Genomic DNA, 17,331 nt, shown 5'->3' with positions numbered 1-17,331 from the left:
GTGTACTACTTCGCAAAGGTTTATGACAAAGTTTAGATGGCTTGGTTGAATCCAAACCTGTAGTAGCATACCAGTCACTGTCACGATATTCTCCATTTGCTTACATTATGGTTGCATACTAAACAGGAGATACCAGCAATACCTTTAGCAGTGGAGCCTTTAAATCGCTCGACAACAGACTCGGTAGTCCCTAAAACAGCAACCTGCATAGGTGGCTGAGGCTCTGAAGAAAGCAGAGAGCTCAGAGATTCTATCAGAAGTTTGCCTGCCTTTGATTGTTCCATCCCTCTCCTTAAACCTAGTCTTTAATTTGTGAACTTTGTGGGAGATGAGGGTAATAAGGGAAAGTAAAATTCTGGAATGGAATGTTACACTGGTCATGCAGCTGTCCAATCTTGTGAAATAAAACCTCTACCTCCACTGGCTAAAGTGTACCAGTGATGGTGTTTCCTTGACCTCGTGGCGCAAAGGTAGCGTGTCTGACTCCAGATCAGAAGGTTGCGTGTTCAAATCACGTCGAGGTCACAGCTTTCTTTCTATTCACTAGGAAAGTTGCATGACTCGCATCTAATTTGCACATTTTATTGTTTACATTGTAGAATAACGGACCTTTACCTCAATTTATTTAAGATAAATTTATTCCTCTCCAATAATTATGCAGCTGTGAGAGAGGAGTCAATGAAACCAATGCATGTTAAAACCCTATGTCTTTGCCCGCATTCACTCCTCAATCGATCTTGGTTTATATGAGTGATCTCTGACAGTAAAAAGTATCTTGAATCTGGCAAACATCAGCTTTATTTTATATCATGAATAAGTACTGGCAGAGGGCACTTTTGGAGCCTTTGTCCAATAATGCATCTTCCACTACACTGTGTCTTTGGGTCATTGGCCTTTTATTTTAGTGCTTGATTTTCCTTTAGTTCCTGTTGCAATTTGCACTATTGGTTATTGTGGATGAATATGCCATCCTACTAAGTGCTGTAAGTATTTTGGATGAAAAGGTAGGCCTACTTAACCTGCCTTGATGTGGAGAAATTGGACTCAGATAGCCATTTTGACACCACTGATTTACATCACGTGTCCATTTGTCATCTTTGGAGAAGTAGAGGAATTCCACTACTGTGGCTCTCTTCCTTCTGGTTTAGAGGCAAGTTTATGAGAACCTAACTACTGCAGCACAGATTTGATCCTTTGTATGGTTATGCTGTTATGATTAGAACAAGCAGATATAAAATGGAAAAGAAAATTTGATTCTTGAACTTTGAATCAAATGCACGAGGGACCCACTCCATAATTTTGAGAACGAATGGAAGGGAAAGTTATCAGCAAATACATCCTCCACTGACAAACTTAAATTGATTAAAATTTAAGTGGATTCTTGAAATTGGAAAACTCCAGGCAGCTTGCACACAGAGGGATAAGTCTTTTTAAATGTCTCTTTGTGAACTAGTTAGGAATCTTTCTCTGTTGTCAACTCAGGAGCTGTTTAGCAACTCTCTGCACCTACCAAATGCTGTCACTTCTGTCTTTTCTTTCAAAAGTTCTTGGAGAGTCTGTCCTCAATCAGATGTCTGCCATTCTTAAACAGAATGAATCATCACTGGAATGTAAATCTCGCCAACATCAGCTTCTACATGTCAATGGAGATGCGTCCCCAATTCAAAAGCTTAGGCTCTCCCTAGAAGACACTTTGGTCACTCTGACCATGCATGCAAACATGGGCTACAAGCGGACTACCAAATATCATTCTCTACTCATACTGCTGATTTGAGTGGTATATGCAGTTTCCTCATCAGCAACATAATGAAAATCCACCCCTTTCTGTTTAAGGAAGACACTCAGCTTCAGGTGGAGTGTCTTGTTATCTGAAGAATGGACTACATCAACTTGCTCCATGTAGGCCTACGACTCTGTGCCAGCAAACCCCTGCAACTCAGTCAGAGTGCTGTTATGTGCAATCAACCCTGCTGTACTACTTCTCAAAGGTTTATGAGAAAGTTTAGATGGCTTGGTTGAATCCAAACCTGTAGTAGCATACCAGTCACTGTCACGATATTCTCCATTTGCTTACATTATGGTTGCATACTAAACAGGAGATACCAGCAATACCTTTAGCAGTGGAGCCTTTAAATCGCTCGACAACAGACTCGGTAGTCCCTAAAACAGCAACCTGCATAGGTGGCTGAGGCTCTGAAGAAAGCAGAGAGCTCAGAGATTCTATCAGAAGTTTGCCTGCCTTTGATTGTTCCATCCCTCTCCTTAAACCTAGTCTTTAATTTGTGAACTTTGTGGGAGATGAGGGTAATAAGGGAAAGTAAAATTCTGGAATGGAATGTTACACTGGTCATGCAGCTGTCCAATCTTGTGAAATAAAACCTCTACCTCCACTGGCTAAAGTGTACCAGTGATGGTGTTTCCTTGACCTCGTGGCGCAAAGGTAGCGTGTCTGACTCCAGATCAGAAGGTTGCGTGTTCAAATCACGTCGAGGTCACAGCTTTCTTTCTATTCACTAGGAAAGCTGCATGACTCGCATCTAATTTGCACATTTTATTGTTTACATTGTAGAATAACGGACCTTTACCTCAATTTATTTAAGATAAATTTATTCCTCTCCAATAATTATGCAGCTGTGAGAGAGGAGTCAATGAAACCAATGCATGTTAAAACCCTATGTCTTTGCCCGCATTCACTCCTCAATCGATCTTGGTTTATATGAGTGATCTCTGACAGTAAAAAGTATCTTGAATCTGGCAAACATCAGCTTTATTTTATATCATGAATAAGTACTGGCAGAGGGCACTTTTGGAGCCTTTGTCCAATAATGCATCTTCCACTACACTGTGTCTTTGGGTCATTGGCCTTTTATTTTAGTGCTTGATTTTCCTTTAGTTCCTGTTGCAATTTGCACTATTGGTTATTGTGGATGAATATGCCATCCTACTAAGTGCTGTAAGTATTTTGGATGAAAAGGTAGGCCTACTTAACCTGCCTTGATGTGGAGAAATTGGACTCGGATAGCCATTTTGACACCACTGATTTACATCACGTGTCCATTTGTCATCTTTGGAGAAGTAGAGGAATTCCACTACTGTGGCTCTCTTCCTTCTGGTTTAGAGGCAAGTTTATGAGAACCTAACTACTGCAGCACAGATTTGATCCTTTGTATGGTTATGCTGTTATGATTAGAACAAGCAGATATAAAATGGAAAAGAAAATTTGATTCTTGAACTTTGAATCAAATGCACGAGGGACCCACTCCATAATTTTGAGAACGAATGGAAGGGAAAGTTATCAGCAAATACATCCTCCACTGACAAACTTAAATTGATTAAAATTTAAGTGGATTCTTGAAATTGGAAAACTCCAGGCAGCTTGCACACAGAGGGATAAGTCTTTTTAAATGTCTCTTTGTGAACTAGTTAGGAATCTTTCTCTGTTGTCAACTCAGGAGCTGTTTAGCAACTCTCTGCACCTACCAAATGCTGTCACTTCTGTCTTTTCTTTCAAAAGTTCTTGGAGAGTCTGTCCTCAATCAGATGTCTGCCATTCTTAAACAGAATGAATCATCACTGGAATGTAAATCTCGCCAACATGAGCTTCTACATGTCAATGGAGATGCGTCCCCAATTCAAAAGCTTAGGCTCTCCCTAGAAGACACTTTGGTCACTCTGACCATGCATGCAAACATGGGCTACAAGCGGACTACCAAATATCATTCTCTACTCATACTGCTGATTTGAGTGGTATATGCAGTTTCCTCATCAGCAACATAATGAAAATCCACCCCTTTCTGTTTAAGGAAGACACTCAGCTTCAGGTGGAGTGTCTTGTTATCTGAAGAATGGACTACATCAACTTGCTCCATGTAGGCCTACGACTCTGTGCCAGCAAACCCCTGCAACTCAGTCAGAGTGCTGTTATGTGCAATCAACCCTGCTGTACTACTTCTGAAAGGTTTATGAGAAAGTTTAGATGGCTTGGTTGAATCCAAACCTGTAGTAGCATACCAGTCACTGTCACGATATTCTCCATTTGCTTACATTATGGTTGCATACTAAACAGGAGATACCAGCAATACCTTTAGCAGTGGAGCCTTTAAATCGCTCGACAACAGACTCGGTAGTCCCTAAAACAGCAACCTGCATAGGTGGCTGAGGCTCTGAAGAAAGCAGAGAGCTCAGAGATTCTATCAGAAGTTTGCCTGCCTTTGATTGTTCCATCCCTCTCCTTAAACCTAGTCTTTAATTTGTGAACTTTGTGGGAGATGAGGGTAATAAGGGAAAGTAAAATTCTGGAATGGAATGTTACACTGGTCATGCAGCTGTCCAATCTTGTGAAATAAAACCTCTACCTCCACTGGCTAAAGTGTACCAGTGATGGTGTTTCCTTGACCTCGTGGCGCAAAGGTAGCGTGTCTGACTCCAGATCAGAAGGTTGCGTGTTCAAATCACGTCGAGGTCACAGCTTTCTTTCTATTCACTAGGAAAGCTGCATGACTCGCATCTAATTTGCACATTTTATTGTTTACATTGTAGAATAACGGACCTTTACCTCAATTTATTTAAGATAAATTTATTCCTCTCCAATAATTATGCAGCTGTGAGAGAGGAGTCAATGAAACCAATGCATGTTAAAACCCTATGTCTTTGCCCGCATTCACTCCTCAATCGATCTTGGTTTATATGAGTGATCTCTGACAGTAAAAAGTATCTTGAATCTGGCAAACATCAGCTTTATTTTATATCATGAATAAGTACTGGCAGAGGGCACTTTTGGAGCCTTTGTCCAATAATGCATCTTCCACTACACTGTGTCTTTGGGTCATTGGCCTTTTATTTTAGTGCTTGATTTTCCTTTAGTTCCTGTTGCAATTTGCACTATTGGTTATTGTGGATGAATATGCCATCCTACTAAGTGCTGTAAGTATTTTGGATGAAAAGGTAGGCCTACTTAACCTGCCTTGATGTGGAGAAATTGGACTCGGATAGCCATTTTGACACCACTGATTTACATCACGTGTCCATTTGTCATCTTTGGAGAAGTAGAGGAATTCCACTACTGTGGCTCTCTTCCTTCTGGTTTAGAGGCAAGTTTATGAGAACCTAACTACTGCAGCACAGATTTGATCCTTTGTATGGTTATGCTGTTATGATTAGAACAAGCAGATATAAAATGGAAAAGAAAATTTGATTCTTGAACTTTGAATCAAATGCACGAGGGACCCACTCCATAATTTTGAGAACGAATGGAAGGGAAAGTTATCAGCAAATACATCCTCCACTGACAAACTTAAATTGATTAAAATTTAAGTGGATTCTTGAAATTGGAAAACTCCAGGCAGCTTGCACACAGAGGGATAAGTCTTGTTAAATGTCTCTTTGTGAACTAGTTAGGAATCTTTCTCTGTTGTCAACTCAGGAGCTGTTTAGCAACTCTCTGCACCTACCAAATGCTGTCACTTCTGTCTTTTCTTTCAAAAGTTCTTGGAGAGTCTGTCCTCAATCAGATGTCTGCCATTCTTAAACAGAATGAATCATCACTGGAATGTAAATCTCGCCAACATCAGCTTCTACATGTCAATGGAGATGCGTCCCCAATTCAAAAGCTTAGGCTCTCCCTAGAAGACACTTTGGTCACTCTGACCATGCATGCAAACATGGGCTACAAGCGGACTACCAAATATCATTCTCTACTCATACTGCTGATTTGAGTGGTATATGCAGTTTCCTCATCAGCAACATAATGAAAATCCACCCCTTTCTGTTTAAGGAAGACACTCAGCTTCAGGTGGAGTGTCTTGTTATCTGAAGAATGGACTACATCAACTTGCTCCATGTAGGCCTACGACTCTGTGCCAGCAAACCCCTGCAACTCAGTCAGAGTGCTGTTATGTGCAATCAACCCTGCTGTACTACTTCTCAAAGGTTTATGAGAAAGTTTAGATGGCTTGGTTGTAATCCAAACCTGTAGTAGCATACCAGTCACTGCCACGATATGCTCTTTTTGCTTACATTATGGTTACATGCTAAACAGGAGATACCAGCAATACATTTAGCAGTGGAGCCTTTATATCGCTCGACAACAGACTCAGTAGTCCCTAAAACAGCAACCTGCATAGGTGGCTGAGGCTCTGAAGAAAGCAGAGAGCTCAGAGATTCTATCAGAAGTTTGCCTCCCTTTGATTCTTCCATCCCTCTCCTTAAAGCTAGTCTTGAATTTGTGAACTTTGTGGGAGATGAGGGTAATAAAGGAAAGTAAAATTCTGGAATGGAATGTTACACTGGTCATTCAGCTGTCCAATCTTGTGAAATACAAACTCTACCTCCACTGGCTACAGTGTACCAGTGATGGTGTTTCCTTGACCTCGTGGCGCAACGGTAGCGTGTCTGACTCCAGATCAGAAGGTTGCATGTTCAAATCACGTCGAGGTCACAGCTTTCTTTCTATTCACTAGGAAAGCTGCGTGACTCGCATGTAATTTGCAGATATTATTGTTTACATTGTAGAATAACAGAGTGTTACCTCAATTTATTTAAGATAAATTTATTCCTCTCCAATAATTATGCAGCTGTGAGAGAGGAGTCAATGAAACCAATGCATGTTAAAAACCCATGTCTTTGCCCACATTCACTCCTCAATCGATCTTGGTTTATATGAGTGATCTCTGACATTAAAAAGTATCCTAAATATGGCAAACATCAGCTTTGTTTTGTATCATGAATAAGAACTGGCATAGGGCACTTTTGGAGCTATTGTCCACTAATGCATCTTCCACTACACTGTGTCTTTGGGTCATTGGCCTTTTATTTTAGTGCTTGATTTTCCGTTAGTTCCTTTTGCTATTTGCACTATTGGTTATTGTGGACGAATATGCCATCCTACTAAGTGCTGTAAGTATTTTGGATGAAAAGGTAGGCCTACTTAACCTGCCTTGATGTGGAGAAATTGGACTCGGATAGCCATTTTGACACCACTGATTTACATCACGTGTCCATTTGTCATCTTTGGAGAAGTAGAGGAATTCCACTACTGTGGCTCTCTTCCTTCTGGTTTAGTGGCAAGTTTATGAGAACCTAACTACTGCAGCCCAGGTTTAATCCTTTGTATGGTTATGCTGTTATGATTAGAACAAGCAGATATAAAATGGAAAAGAAAATTTGATTCTTGAACTTTGATTCAAATACACGAGGGACCCACTCCATAATGTTGAGAACGAATGGAAGGGATAGTTATCAGCAAATACATCCTCCCCTGACAAACTTAAATTGATTAAAATTTAAGTGGATTCTTGAAATTGGAAAACGCCAGGCAGCTTGCACACAGAGGGATAAGTCTTTTTAAATGTCTCTTTGTGAACTAGTTAGGAATCTTTCTCTGTTGTCAACTCAGGAGCTGTTTAGCAACTCTCTGCACCTACCAAATGCTGTCACTTCTGTCTTTTCTTTCAAACGTTCTTGGAGATTCTGTCTTCAATCAGATGTCTGTCTTTCTTAAACAGAATGAATCATCACTGGAATGTAAATCTCGCCAACATCAGCTTCTACATGTCCATGGAGATGCGTCCCCAATTCAAAAGCTTAGGATCTCCCTAGAAGACACTTTGGTCACTCTGACCATGCATGCAAACATGGGCTACAAGCGGACTACCAAATATCATTCTCTACTCATACTGCTGATTTGAGTGGTATATGCAGTTTCCTCATCAGCAACATAATGAAAATCCACCCCTTTCTGTTTAAGGAAGACACTCAGCTTCAGGTGCAGTGTCTTGTTATCTGAAGAATGGACTACATCAACTTGCTCCATGTAGGCCTACGACTCTGTGCCAGCAAACCCCTGCAACTCAGTCAGAGTGCTGTTATGTGCAATCAACCCTGCTGTACTACTTCTCAAAGGTTTATGAGAAAGTTTAGATGGCTTGGTTGTAATCCAAACATGTAGTAGCATACCAGTCACTGCCATGATATGCTCTTTTTGCTTACATTATGGTTACATGCTAAACAGGAGATACCAGCAATACATTTAGCAGTGGAGCCTTTATATCGCTCGACAACAGACTCTGTAGTCCCTAAAACAGCAACCTGCATAGGTGGCTGAGGCTCTGAAGAAAGCAGAGAGCTCAGAGATTCTATCAGAAGTTTGCCTCCCTTTGATTCTTCCATCCCTCTCCTTAAAGCTAGTCTTGAATTTGTGAACTTTGTGGGAGATGAGGGTAATAAAGGAAAGTAAAATTCTGGAATGGAATGTTACACTGGTCATTCAGCTGTCCAATCTTGTGAAATACAAACTCTACCTCCACTGGCTACAGTGTACCAGTGATGGTGTTTCCTTGACCTCGTGGCGCAACGGTAGCGTGTCTGACTCCAGATCAGAAGGTTGCGTGTTCAAATCACGTCGAGGTCACAGCTTTCTTTCTATTCACTAGGAAAGCTGCATGACTCGCATGTAATTTGCAGATATTATTGTTTACATTGTAGAACAACAGAGTTTTACCTCAATTTATTTAAGATAAATTTATTCCTCTCCAATAATTATGCAGCTGTGAGAGAGGAGTCAATGAAACCGATGCATGTTAAAAACCCATGTCTTTGCCCGCATTCACTCCTCAATCGATCTTGGTTTATATGAGCGATCTCTGACATTAAAAAGTATCCTAAATATGGCAAACATCAGCTTTGTTTTGTATCATGAATAAGAACTGGCATAGGGCACTTTTGGAGCTATTGTTCACTAATGCATCTTCCACTACACTGTGTCTTTGGGTCATTGGCCTTTTATTTTAGTGCTTGATTTTCCGTTAGTTCCTTTTGCTATTTGCACTATTGGTTATTGTGGACGAATATGCCATCCTACTAAGTGCTGTAAGTATTTTGGATGAAAAGGTAGGCCTACTTAACCTGCCTTGATGTGCAGAAATTGGACTCGGATAGCCATTTTGACACCACTGATTTACATCACGTGTCCATTTGTCATCTTTGGAGAAGTAGAGGAATTCCACTACTGTGGCTCTCTTCCTTCTGGTTTAGAGGCAAGTTTATGAGAACCTAACTACTGCAGCACAGATTTGATCCTTTGTATGGTTATGCTGTTATGATTAGAACAAGCAGATATAAAATGGAAAAGAAAATTTGATTCTTGAACTTTGATTCAAATGCACGAGGGACCCACTCCATAATGTTGAGAACGAATGGAAGGGAAAGTTATCAGCAAATACATCCTCCACTGACAAACTTAAATTGATTAAAATTTAAGTGGATTCTTGAAATTGGAAAACTCCAGGCAGCTTGCACACAGAGGGATGTCTTTTTAAATGTCTCTTTGTGAACTAGTTAGGAATCTTTCTCTGTTGTCAACTCAGGAGCTGTTTAGCAACTCTCTGCACCTACCAAATGCTGTCACTTCTGTCTTTTCTTTCAAAAGTTCTTGGAGAGTCTGTCTTCAATCAGATGTCTGTCTTTCTTAAACAGAATGAATCATCACTGGAATGTAAATCTCGCCAACATCAGCTTCTACATGTCCATGGAGATGCGTCCCCAATTCAAAAGCTTAGGATCTCCCTAGAAGACACTTTGGTCACTCTGACCATGCATGCAAACATGGGCTACAAGCGGACTACCAAATATCATTCTCTACTCATACTGCTGATTTGAGTGGTATATGCAGTTTCCTCATCAGCAACATAATGAAAATCCACCCCTTTCTGTTTAAGGAAGACACTCAGCTTCAGGTGCAGTGTCTTGTTATCTGAAGAATGGACTACATCAACTTGCTCCATGTAGGCCTACGACTCTGTGCCAGCAAACCCCTGCAACTCAGTCAGAGTGCTGTTATGTGCAATCAACCCTGCTGTACTACTTCTCAAAGGTTTATGAGAAAGTTTAGATGGCTTGGTTGTAATCCAAACATGTAGTAGCATACCAGTCACTGCCACGATATGCTCTTTTTGCTTACATTATGGTTACATGCTAAACAGGAGATACCAGCAATACATTTAGCAGTGGAGCCTTTATATCGCTCGACAACAGACTCTGTAGTCCCTAAAACAGCAACCTGCATAGGTGGCTGAGGCTCTGAAGAAAGCAGAGAGCTCAGAGATTCTATCAGAAGTTTGCCTCCCTTTGATTCTTCCATCCCTCTCCTTAAAGCTAGTCTTGAATTTGTGAACTTTGTGGGAGATGAGGGTAATAAAGGAAAGTAAAATTCTGGAATGGAATGTTACACTGGTCATTCAGCTGTCCAATCTTGTGAAATACAAACTCTACCTCCACTGGCTACAGTGTACCAGTGATGGTGTTTCCTTGACCACGTGGCGCAACGGTAGCGTGTCTGACTCCAGATCAGAAGGTTGCGTGTTCAAATCACGTCGAGGTCACAGCTTTCTTTCTATTCACTAGGAAAGCTGCATGACTCGCATGTAATTTGCAGATATTATTGTTTACAATCTAGAATAACAGAGTTTTAGCTAAATTTATTTAAGATAAATTTATTCCTCTCCAATAATTATGCAGCTGTGAGAGAGGAGTCAATGAAACCAATGCATGTTAAAAACCCATGTCTTTGCCCGCATTCACTCCTCAATCGATCTTGGTTTATATGAGCGATCTCTGACATTAAAAAGTATCCTAAATATGGCAAACATCAGCTTTGTTTTGTATCATGAATAAGAACTGGCATAGGGCACTTTTGGAGCTATTGTCCACTAATGCATCTTCCACTACACTGTGTCTTTGGGTCATTGGCCTTTTATTTTAGTGCTTGATTTTCCGTTAGTTCCTTTTGCTATTTGCACTATTGGTTATTGTGGACGAATATGCCATCCTACTAAGTGCTGTAAGTATTTTGGATGAAAAGGTAGGCCTACTTAACCTGCCTTGATGTGCAGAAATTGGACTCGGATAGCCATTTTGACACCACTGATTTACATCACGTGTCCATTTGTCATCTTTGGAGAAGCAGAGGAATTCCACTACTGTGGCTCTCTTCCTTCTGGTTTAGTGGCAAGTTTATGAGAACCTAACTACTGCAGCCCAGGTTTAATCCTTTGTATGGTTATGCTGTTATGATTAGAACAAGCAGATATAAAATGGAAAAGAAAATTTGATTCTTGAACTTTGATTCAAATGCACGAGGGACCCACTCCATAATGTTGAGAACGAATGGAAGGGAAAGTTATCAGCAAATACATCCTCCACTGACAAACTTAAATTGATTAAAATTTAAGTGGATTCTTGAAATTGGAAAACTCCAGGCAGCTTGCACACAAAGGGATAAGTCTTTTTAAATGTCTTTTTGTGAACTAGTTAGGAATCTTTCTCTGTTGTCAGCTCAGGAGCTGTTTAGCAACTCTCTGCACCTACCAAATGCTGTCACTTCTGTCTTTTCTTTCAAAAGTTCTTGGAGAGTCTGTCTTCAATCAGATGTCTGTCTTTCTTAAACAGAATGAATCATCACTGGAATGTAAATCTCGCCAACATCAGCTTCTACATGTCCATGGAGATGCGTCCCCAATTCAAAAGTTTAGGATCTCCCTAGAAGACACTTTGGTCACTCTGACCATGCATGCAAACATGGGCTACAAGCGGACTACCAAATATCATTCTCTACTCATACTGCTGATTTGAGTGGTATATGCAGTTTCCTCATCAGCAACATAATGAAAATCCACCCCTTTCTGTTTAAGGAAGACACTCAGCTTCAGGTGCAGTGTCTTGTTATCTGAAGAATGGACTACATCAACTTGCTCCATGTAGGCCTACGACTCTGTGCCAGCAAACCCCTGCAACTCAGTCAGAGTGCTGTTATGTGCAATCAACCCTGCTGTACTACTTCTCAAAGGTTTATGAGAAAGTTTAGATGGCTTGGTTGTAATCCAAACCTGTAGTAGCATACCAGTCACTGCCACGATATGCTCTTTTTGCTTACGTTATGGTTACATGCTAAACAGGAGATACCAGCAATACATTTAGCAGTTGAGCCTTTATATCGCTCGACAACAGACTCGGTAGTCCCTAAAACAGCAACCTGCATAGGTGGCTGAGGCTCTGAAGAAAGCAGAGAGCTCAGAGATTCTATCAGAAGTTTGCCTCCCTTTGATTCTTCCATCCCTCTCCTTAAAGCTAGTCTTGAATTTGTGAACTTTGTGGGAGATGAGGGTAATAAAGGAAAGTAAAATTCTGGAATGGAATGTTACACTGGTCATTCAGCTGTCCAATCTTGTGAAACACAAACTCTACCTCCACTGGCTACAGTGTACCAGTGATGGTGTTTGCTTGACCTCGTGGCGCAACGGTAGCGTGTCTGACTCCAGATCAGAAGGTTGCGTGTTCAAATCACGTTGAGGTCACAGCTTTCTTCCTATTCACTAGGAAAGCTCCATGACTCGCATGTAATTTGCAGATATTATTGTTTACATTGTAGAATAACAGAGTTTTACCTCAATTTATTTAAGATAAATTTATTCCTCTCCAATAATTATGCAGCTGTGAGAGAGGAGTCAATGAAACCGATGCATGTTACAAACCCATGTCTTTGCCCGCATTCACTCCTCAATCGATCTTGGTTTATATGAGCGATCTCTGACATTAAAAAGTATCCTAAATATGGCAAACATCAGCTTTGTTTTGTATCATGAATAAGAACTGGCATAGGGCACTTTTGGAGCTATTGTCCACTAATGCATCTTCCACTACACTGTGTCTTTGGGTCATTGGCCTTTTATTTTAGTGCTTGATTTTCCGTTAGTTCCTTTTGCTATTTGCACTATTGGTTATTGTGGACGAATATGCCATCCTACTAAGTGCTGTAAGTATTTTGGATGTAAAGGTAGGCCTACTTAACCTGCCTTGATGTGCAGAAATTGGACTCGGATAGCCATTTTGACACCACTGATTTACATCACGTGTCCATTTGTCATCTTTGGAGAAGTAGAGGAATTCCACTACTGTGGCTCTCTTCCTTCTGGTTTAGTGGCAAGTTTATGAGAACCTAACTACTGCAGCCCAGGTTTAATCCTTTGTATGGTTATGCTGTTATGATTAGAACAAGCAGATATAAAATGGAAAAGAAAATTTGATTCTTGAACTTTGATTAAAATGCACGAGGGACCCACTCCATAATGTTGAGAACGAATGGAAGGGAAAGTTATCAGCAAATACATTCTCCACTGACAAACTTAAATTGATTAAAATTTAAGTGGATTCTTGAAATTGGAAAACTCCAGGCAGCTTGCACACAGAGGGATAAGTCTTTTTAAATGTCTCTTTGTGAACTAGTTAGGAATCTTTCTCTGTTGTCAACTCAGGAGCTGTTTAGCAACTCTCTGCACCTACCAAATGCTGTCACTTCTGTCTTTTCTTTCAAAAGTTCTTGGAGAGTCTGTCTTCAATCAGATGTCTGTCTTTCTTAAACAGAATGAATCATCACTGGAATGTAAATCTCGCCAACATCAGCTTCTACATGTCCATGGAGATGCGTCCCCAATTCAAAAGCTTAGGATCTCCCTAGAAGACACTTTGGTCACTCTGACCATGCATGCAAACATGGGCTACAAGCGGACTACCAAATATCATTCTCTACTCATACTGCTGATTTGAGTGGTATATGCAGTTTCCTCATCAGCAACATAATGAAAATCCACCCCTTTCTGTTTAAGGAAGACACTCAGCTTCAGGTGCAGTGTCTTGTTATCTGAAGAATGGACTAAATCAACTTGCTCCATGTAGGCCTACGACTCTGTGCCAGCAAACCCCTGCAACTCAGTCAGAGTGCTGTTATGTGCAATCAACCCTGCTGTACTACTTCTCAAAGGTTTATGAGAAAGTTTAGATGGCTTGGTTGTAATCCAAACATGTAGTAGCATACCAGTCACTGCCACGTTATGCTCTTTTTGCTTACATTATGGTTACATGCTAAACAGGAGATACCAGCAATACATTTAGCAGTGGAGCCTTTATATCGCTCGACAACAGACTCTGTAGTCCCTAAAACAGCAACCTGCATAGGTGGCTGAGGCTCTGAAGAAAGCAGAGAGCTCAGAGATTCTATCAGAAGTTTGCCTCCCTTTGATTCTTCCATCCCTCTCCTTAAAGCTAGTCTTGAATTTGTGAACTTTGTGGGAGATGAGGGTAATAAAGGAAAGTAAAATTCTGGAATGGAATGTTACACTGGTCATTCAGCTGTCCAATCTTGTGAAATACAAACTCTACCTCCACTGGCTACAGTGTACCAGTGATGGTGTTTCCTTGACCTCGTGGCGCAACGGTAGCGTGTCTGACTCCACATCAGAAGGTTGCGTGTTCAAATCACGTCGAGGTCACAGCTTTCTTTCTATTCACTAGGAAAGCTGCATGACTCGCATGTAATTTGCAGATATTATTGTTTACAATCTAGAATAACAGAGTTTTAGCTCAATTTATTTAAGATAAATTTATTCCTCTCCAATAATTATGCAGCTGTGAGAGAGGAGTCAATGAAACCAATGCATGTTAAAAACCCATGTCTTTGCCCGCATTCACTCCTCAATCGATCTTGGTTTATATGAGCGATCTCTGACATTAAAAAGTATCCTAAATATGGCAAACATCAGCTTTGTTTTGTATCATGAATAAGAACTGGCATAGGGCACTTTTGGAGCTATTGTCCACTAATGCATCTTCCACTACACTGTGTCTTTGGGTAATTGGCCTTTTATTTTAGTGTTGATTTTCCGTTAGTTCCTTTTGCTATTTGCACTATTGGTTATTGTGGACGAATATGCCATCCTACTAAGTGCTGTAAGTATTTTGGATGAAAAGGTAGGCCTACTTAACCTGCCTTGATGTGCAGAAATTGGACTCGGATAGCCTTTTTGACACCACTGATTTACATCACGTGTCCATTTGTCATCTTTGGAGAAGTAGAGGAATACCACTACTGTGGCTCTCTTCCTTCTGGTTTAGTGGCAAGTTTATGAGAACCTAACTACTGCAGCCCAGGTTTAATCCTTTGTATGGTTATGCTGTTATGATTAGAACAAGCAGATATAAAATGGAAAAGAAAATTTGATTCTTGAACTTTGATTCAAATGCACGAGGGACCCACTCCATAATGTTGAGAACGAATGGAAGGGAAAGTTGTCAGCAAATACATTCTCCACTGACAAACGTAAATTGATTAAAATTTAAGTGGATTCTTGAAATTGGAAAACTCCAGGCAGCTTGCACACAGACGGATAAGTCTTTCAAATTTCTTTTTGTGAACTAGTTAGGAATCTTTCTCTGTTGTCAACTCAGGAGCTGTTTAGCAACTCTCTGCACCTACCAAATGCTGTCACTTCTGTCTTTTCTTTCAAAAGTTCTTGGAGAGTCTGTCTTCAATCAGATGTCTGTCTTTCTTAAACAGAATGAATCATCACTGGAATGTAAATCTCGCCAACATCAGCTTCTACATGTCCATGGAGATGCGTCCCCAATTCAAAAGCTTAGGATCTCCCTAGAAGACACTTTGGTCACTCTGACCATGCATGCAAACATGGGCTACAAGCGGACTACCAAATATCATTCTCTACTCATACTGCTGATTTGAGTGGTATATGCAGTTTCCTCATCAGCAACATAATGAAAATCCACCCCTTTCTGTTTAAGGAAGACACTCAGCTTCAGGTGCAGTGTCTTGTTATCTGAAGAATGGACTACATCAACTTGCTCCATGTAGGCCTACGACTCTGTGCCAGCAAACCCCTGCAACTCAGTCAGAGTGCTGTTATGTGCAATCAACCCTGCTGTACTACTTCTCAAAGGTTTATGAGAAAGTTTAGATGGCTTGGTTGTAATCCAAACATGTAGTAGCATACCAGTCACTGCCACGATATGCTCTTTTTGCTTACATTATGGTTACATGCTAAACAGGAGATACCAGCAATACATTTAGCAGTGGAGCCTTTATATCGCTCGACAACAGACTCTGTAGTCCCTAAAACAGCAACCTGCATAGGTGGCTGAGGCTCTGAAGAAAGCAGAGAGCTCAGAGATTCTATCAGAAGTTTGCCTCCCTTTGATTCTTCCATCCCTCTCCTTAAAGCTAGTCTTGAATTTGTGAACTTTGTGGGAGATGAGGGTAATAAAGGAAAGTAAAATTCTGGAATGGAATGTTACACTGGTCATTCAGCTGTCCAATCTTGTGAAATACAAACTCTACCTCCACTGGCTACAGTGTACCAGTGATGGTGTTTCCTTGACCTCGTGGCGCAACGGTAGCGTGTCTGACTCCAGATCAGAAGGTTGCGTGTTCAAATCACGTCGAGGTCACAGCTTTCTTTCTATTCACTAGGAAAGCTGCATGACTCGCATGTAATTTGCAGATATTATTGTTTACAATCTAGAATAACAGAGTTTTAGCTCAATTTATTTAAGATAAATTTATTCCTCTCCAATAATTATGCAGCTGTGAGAGAGGAGTCAATGAAACCAATGCATGTTAAAAACCCATGTCTTTGCCCGCATTCACTCCTCAATCGATCTCGGTTTATATGAGCGATCTCTGACATTAAAAAGTATCCTAAATATGGCAAACATCAGCTTTGTTTTGTATCATGAATTAGAACTGGCATAGGGCACTTTTGGAGCTATTGACCACTAATGCATCTTCCACTACACTGTGTCTTTGGGTCATTGGCCTTTTATTTTAGTGCTTGATTTTCCGTTAGTTCCTTTTGCTATTTGCACTATTGGTTATTGTGGATGAATATGCCATCCTACTAAGTGCTGTAAGTATTTTGGATGAAAAGGTAGGCCTACTTAACCTGCCTTGATGTGCAGAAATTGGACTCGGATAGCCATTTTGACACCACTGATTTACATCACGTGTCCATTTGTCATCTTTGGAGAAGTAGAGGAATACCACTACTGTGGCTCTCTGCCTTCTGGTTTAGTGGCAAGTTTATGAGAACCTAACTACTGCAGCCCAGGTTTAATCCTTTGTATGGTTATGCTGTTATGATTAGAACAAGCAGATATAAAATGGAAAAGAAAATTTGATTCTTGAACTATGATTCAAATGCACGAGGGACCCACTCCATAATGTTGAGAACGAATGGAAGGGAAAGTTGTCAGCAAATACATTCTCCACTGACAAACGTAAATTGATTAAAATTTAAGTGGATTCTTGAAATTGGAAAACTCCAGGCAGCTTGCACACAGACGGATAAGTCTTTCAAATTTCTTTTTGTGAACTAGTTAGGAATCTTTCTCTGTTGTCAACTCAGGAGCTGTTTAGCAACTCTCTGCACCTACCAAATGCTGTCACTTCTGTCTTTTCTTTCAAAAGTTCTTGGAGAGTCTGTCTTCAATCAG

The 17,331-nt window shown here is 40.6% G+C and overlaps 9 non-coding genes across 9 annotated transcripts; all 9 read left to right on the top strand.

The window, feature by feature from the left end:
• Positions 1-453: 453 nt before the first annotated feature.
• trnaw-cca (transfer RNA tryptophan (anticodon CCA)) lies at positions 454-525 on the top strand. Its single transcript has one exon. It is a non-coding gene; the product is annotated as a tRNA-Trp (tRNA).
• Positions 526-2,423: 1,898 nt separating this feature from the next.
• Positions 2,424-2,495, top strand: trnaw-cca (transfer RNA tryptophan (anticodon CCA)). The gene has a single exon. It is a non-coding gene; the product is annotated as a tRNA-Trp (tRNA).
• Positions 2,496-4,393: 1,898 nt separating this feature from the next.
• Positions 4,394-4,465, top strand: trnaw-cca (transfer RNA tryptophan (anticodon CCA)). Its single transcript has one exon. It is a non-coding gene; the product is annotated as a tRNA-Trp (tRNA).
• Positions 4,466-6,364: 1,899 nt separating this feature from the next.
• On the top strand, positions 6,365-6,436 carry trnaw-cca (transfer RNA tryptophan (anticodon CCA)). Its single transcript has one exon. It is a non-coding gene; the product is annotated as a tRNA-Trp (tRNA).
• A 1,899-nt stretch (positions 6,437-8,335) lies between these two features.
• trnaw-cca (transfer RNA tryptophan (anticodon CCA)) lies at positions 8,336-8,407 on the top strand. Its single transcript has one exon. It is a non-coding gene; the product is annotated as a tRNA-Trp (tRNA).
• A 1,897-nt stretch (positions 8,408-10,304) lies between these two features.
• Positions 10,305-10,376, top strand: trnaw-cca (transfer RNA tryptophan (anticodon CCA)). Its single transcript has one exon. It is a non-coding gene; the product is annotated as a tRNA-Trp (tRNA).
• A 1,899-nt stretch (positions 10,377-12,275) lies between these two features.
• Positions 12,276-12,347, top strand: trnaw-cca (transfer RNA tryptophan (anticodon CCA)). The gene has a single exon. It is a non-coding gene; the product is annotated as a tRNA-Trp (tRNA).
• A 1,899-nt stretch (positions 12,348-14,246) lies between these two features.
• Positions 14,247-14,318, top strand: trnaw-cca (transfer RNA tryptophan (anticodon CCA)). The gene has a single exon. It is a non-coding gene; the product is annotated as a tRNA-Trp (tRNA).
• Positions 14,319-16,215: 1,897 nt separating this feature from the next.
• trnaw-cca (transfer RNA tryptophan (anticodon CCA)) lies at positions 16,216-16,287 on the top strand. The gene has a single exon. It is a non-coding gene; the product is annotated as a tRNA-Trp (tRNA).
• Positions 16,288-17,331: the final 1,044 nt, after the last annotated feature.

This window comes from Electrophorus electricus, chromosome 5, assembly GCF_041902795.1.
Source record: "Electrophorus electricus isolate QZ-2024a chromosome 5, ASM4190279v1, whole genome shotgun sequence".
Taxonomy (NCBI): Eukaryota; Metazoa; Chordata; class Actinopteri; order Gymnotiformes; family Gymnotidae; genus Electrophorus; species Electrophorus electricus.
The sequence above is the reverse complement of the archived record's forward strand: the minus strand, read 5'-3'. Positions and strand labels throughout refer to the sequence as shown.